Raw genomic sequence first — 5,000 nt, 5'->3', positions numbered from 1 at the left:
GCGGCTAGAAGCCGCCTGTCCCTCTAAGAAGAAAAGTAATCGCTGACAGCACGAAGGATGTCACGCGACTAGTTAGCAGGCTAGAGTCTCGTTCGTTATCGGAATTAACCAGACAAATCGCTCCACCAACTAAGAACGGCCATGCACCACCACCCACCGAATCAAGAAAGAGCTATCAATCTGTCAATCCTTCCGGTGTCCGGGCCTGGTGAGGTTTCCCGTGTTGAGTCAAATTAAGCCGCAGGCTCCACTCCTGGTGGTGCCCTTCCGTCAATTCCTTTAAGTTTCAGCTTTGCAACCATACTTCCCCCGGAACCCAAAAGCTTTGGTTTCCCGGAGGCTGCCCGCCGAGTCATCGGAGGAACTGCGGCGGATCGCTGGCTGGCATCGTTTATGGTTAGAACTAGGGCGGTATCTGATCGCCTTCGAACCTCTAACTTTCGTTCTTGATTAATGAAAACATACTTGGCAAATGCTTTCGCTTCTGTTCGTCTTGCGACGATCCAAGAATTTCACCTCTAACGTCGCAATACGAATGCCCCCGCCTGTCCCTATTAATCATTACCTCGGGTTCCGAAAACCAACAAAATAGAACCGAGGTCCTATTCCATTATTCCATGCACACAGTATTCAGGCGGGCTTGCCTGCTTTAAGCACTCTAATTTGTTCAAAGTAAACGTGCCGGCCCACCGAGACACTCACTCAAGAGCACCCTGGTAGGATTGCAACGGGGTCCGCCTCGGGACGCACGAGCACGCACGAGGCGCGTCGCACGCCTTCAGCTCGCCCCACCGGCAGGACGTCCCACGATACATGCCAGTTAAACACCGACGGGCGGTGAACCAACAGCGTGGGACACAAATCCAACTACGAGCTTTTTAACCGCAACAACTTTAATATACGCTATTGGAGCTGGAATTACCGCGGCTGCTGGCACCAGACTTGCCCTCCAATAGATACTCGTTAAAGGATTTAAAGTGTACTCATTCCGATTACGGGGCCTCGGATGAGTCCCGTATCGTTATTTTTCGTCACTACCTCCCCGTGCCGGGAGTGGGTAATTTGCGCGCCTGCTGCCTTCCTTGGATGTGGTAGCCGTTTCTCAGGCTCCCTCTCCGGAATCGAACCCTGATTCCCCGTTACCCGTTACAACCATGGTAGGCGCAGAACCTACCATCGACAGTTGATAAGGCAGACATTTGAAAGATGCGTCGCCGGTACGAGGACCGTGCGATCAGCCCAAAGTTATTCAGAGTCACCAAGGCAAACGGACCGGACGAGCCGACCGATTGGTTTTGATCTAATAAAAGCGTCCCTTCCATCTCTGGTCGGGACTCTGTTTGCATGTATTAGCTCTAGAATTACCACAGTTATCCAAGTAACGTGGGTACGATCTAAGGAACCATAACTGATTTAATGAGCCATTCGCGGTTTCACCTTAATGCGGCTTGTACTGAGACATGCATGGCTTAATCTTTGAGACAAGCATATGACTACTGGCAGGATCAACCAGGGAGCTGCGTCAACTAGAGCTGAGCAGCCGGCCGCCCGGGAGTGTGTCCCGGGGGCCCGCGCGAACACGCAAGCGTCCGCTCAATTATTCTGCAAACAGGAGGAGGCTGAGCTCCCCTGCACCATACACCTCGAAACCCTCTCAGGTCCCGGCGGCGCGCAGCGCCGTCCTAAGTACTTGGTCGGGTTCGAGAGAGGCGCAATCGCCCGGGGTTTGGCGAGTAGACGCTTTAGGTGCGACCACCCGTGCTCCCAACTGAGCTTGCCGCTGCCGACAGAGGCCCGGGAGCGTGCTGTCGTGGCATTGCCGGCGGGAGACAACACGCGCCACCTACGGTGACCGGCAGCTCCAACGCCAGCGCCACAGAAGGACAAAAGCCCCACTTGGGTGCCGAAGCGAACTCTCCCAGCACAGCGCACGCGCCAACACGTCCGCACAGCTGCGATACAAACCACCTGCGAGAACCGCAGAGGCGACCGAGCAGCAGACGGCGTCGCGGCGCCGAGCGCCGGGCGGCGGCGCATCCTCAGCGCACACAGTCCTCAATCGGACCAGCACACTGCAGATGTCCACCGCGCTTCGCACCGGGCCCGCGAGGACCTACTTTGGCCGCACGGCGCCGCGTGCAGGGTGCGCCGGCGCGCAGCTGCGCCGCCTGCCGCCTCCGTCGGCCGGCGCGCCTGCCACTGGCCGCCCCCACCAGCCGGCTGTAGCGCGTGCGCCCACGCACCGCGCGGCCAGCACGCCGGGAGGCCCCCCCTCACCGGCCGGGGACGGTCCCACCCAGCCACCGCCGCGTATCGCTTCACACCCAGATGCCATTCACGTTCGTGGGCATGGTGGGTATCGCTGGAACAACCGGTTGGTAGCTCAACCGATCGTCGCCATCACTGATTCACCTCTAGCGAGAACAACCGCACCACAACGGTTTACCAGTTGTTCATTTGCGTAACGTCACCAGCAAACGTAGGCGTCCATCGCCATTTGCAAATTCAACGATTGTTGCATGCCTGTGTCAGGTGTCACGACACACTATGTCTGCCCACATACACGCAACAACATGTGCACGCTTCGCGAACACGTGGAAGGTGGCCCCCGTACGTATGCGATGTCCATTGCGCGAACGACTGTCAACCGGCCTCTGTCGCATGTCGCAGATGTGGAACGCAGTGCACCATGCTATCACGGTGTGTGAGAAGAGACGACTACGTCTGACAACACGCGCCACTACATCAACAGACGGCTCATGCTGATCGCCATCCAGGGCATACCACACTGCAATCCAGCTCTTATAGGGAGACGACACGTAGCTGAGTGCACAACATTTGGACCGCATGGTTCGCCGTTGTTGGCGCAGTCGTTGTACGGTCACATGTACCACGATGTATCATTCAGTACATGAGGACCAATGTGCAGTACAGTGTGTGATTTGGACGTACAACATCAGCGGACAGTTGACACAGGCCGTACCACAGCGTAGGCTAAGTGCTTCGCCATGCGAATGCCAATGAACAACTGCAAATGCCAATGAACAACTGCAAAGGGCATTGAGCATGTACGTCCTGCTGCCATCCACATTACAGTGTATAGCTGCAAGGTGTTTAACATGAAGCGATACACTGGGGACCGGGCAGTGCGAGTAGCAAACTATATTGCGGGGGTTGCAGTTAGGCAACACTACACTAATTTAACGCGTCGTATGACAATTACAGAGCAGGTTAAGGCCCAACGTGTGTTGGGTTAAGGCCCAACGTGTGTTGGGTTAAGGCCCAACGTGTGTTGGGTTAAGGCCCAACGTGTGTTGGGTTAAGGCCCAACGTGTGTTGGGTTAAGGCCCAACGTGTGTTGGGTTAAGGCCCAACGTGTGTTGGGTTAAGGCCCAACGTGTGTTGGGTTAAGGCCCAACGTGTGTTGGGTTAAGGCCCAACGTGTGTTGGGTTAAGGCCCAACGTGTGTTGGGTTAAGGCCCAACGTGTGTTGGGTTAAGGCCCAACGTGTGTTGGGTTAAGGCCCAACGTGTGTTGGGTTAAGGCCCAACGTGTGTTGGGTTAAGGCCCAACGTGTGTTGGGTTAAGGCCCAACGTGTGTTGGGTTAAGGCCCAACATAGGTTGGGTTAAGGCCCAACATAGGTTGGGTTAAGGCCCAACATAGGTTGGGTTAAGGCGCAACATAGGTTGGGTTAAGGCGCAACATAGGTTGGGTTAAGGCGCAACATAGGTTGGGTTAAGGCGCAACATAGGTTGGGTTAAGGCGCAACATAGGTTGGGTTAAGGCGCAACATAGGTTGGGTTAAGGCGCAACATAGGTTAGGTTAAGGCGCAACATAGGTTAGGTTAAGGCGCAACATAGGTTAGGTTAAGGCGCAACATAGGTTAGGTTAAGGCGCAACATAGGTTAGGTTAAGGCGCAACATAGGTTAGGTTAAGGCGCAACATAGGTTAGGTTAAGGCGCAACATAGGTTAGGTTAAGGCGCAACATAGGTTAGGTTAAGGCGCAACATAGGTTAGGTTAAGGCGCAACATAGGTTAGGTTAAGGCGCAACATAGGTTAGGTTAAGGCGCAACATAGGTTAGGTTAAGGCGCAACATAGGTTAGGTTAAGGCGCAACATAGGTTAGGTTAAGGCGCAACATAGGTTAGGTTAAGGCGCAACATAGGTTAGGTTAAGGCGCAACATAGGTTAGGTTAAGGCGCAACATAGGTTAGGTTAAGGCGCAACATAGGTTAGGTTAAGGCGCAACATAGGTTAGGTTAAGGCGCAACATAGGTTAGGTTAAGGCGCAACATAGGTTAGGTTAAGGCGCAACATAGGTTAGGTTAAGGCGCAACATAGGTTAGGTTAAGGCGCAACATAGGTTAGGTTAAGGCGCAACATAGGTTAGGTTAAGGCGCAACATAGGTTAGGTTAAGGCGCAACATAGGTTAGGTTGAGGCACAATATAGGTTAGGTTGAGGTACCGTATAGGTTAGGTTAAGGTACAGTATAGTTTAGGTTAAGGTACAGTATAGTTTAGGTTAAGGTACAGTATAGTTTAGGTTAAGGTACAGTATAGTTTAGGTTAAGGTACAGTATAGTTTAGGTTAAGGTACAGTATAGTTTAGGTTAAGGTACAGTATAGTTTAGGTTAAGGTACACATTGTTGTATGGAAAGGTGTAATGGGGGGGGGGGGGGGGGGGGCCGCCGGTCGGTTTGTTGATTGTGATTATAGTAAGTGGATGCCTGCGGCATCATCTGATTTGCCACGTCAGGATGCACCTTTGGCTCATGACAGGCGGCGCTCCGATTCCATGCTTGTGGCAGACCTGTGTCTTTCATTCCTGCCATTGTTTGTGTGCTGTGAGAGGAGGCAGTATTGTGATGTTGGGTGCACCCCTGTGTAGGACATGTGTGGGTGTTGGTGGCTTAGCTGAGCAATGGTGGTTGTCGGGGGGGTGGGATATTCCGTTTTCTGAGTGGACCTCCCAGTCTGGTTATGACAGTGTGG

The 5,000-nt window shown here is 53.5% G+C and overlaps 1 non-coding gene across 1 annotated transcript in view; it reads right to left on the bottom strand.

Moving 5' to 3' along the window:
* The window catches only part of LOC126436848 (small subunit ribosomal RNA), a 1,910-nt gene extending 394 nt beyond the window's left edge, over nt 1-1,516 (bottom strand). The window contains exon 1 of the ribosomal RNA XR_007580967.1: nt 1-1,516. This exon is cut by the window's left edge and continues 394 nt beyond it. This is a non-coding gene — a ribosomal RNA (small subunit ribosomal RNA).
* Nucleotides 1,517-5,000: the final 3,484 nt, after the last annotated feature.

This window comes from Schistocerca serialis, unplaced genomic scaffold (genome assembly GCF_023864345.2).
Source record: "Schistocerca serialis cubense isolate TAMUIC-IGC-003099 unplaced genomic scaffold, iqSchSeri2.2 HiC_scaffold_1249, whole genome shotgun sequence".
Classification (NCBI taxonomy): Eukaryota; Metazoa; Arthropoda; class Insecta; order Orthoptera; family Acrididae; genus Schistocerca; species Schistocerca serialis.
Note: the sequence above shows the minus strand (reverse complement) of the source record. Positions and strands in the feature narration are given on the sequence as shown.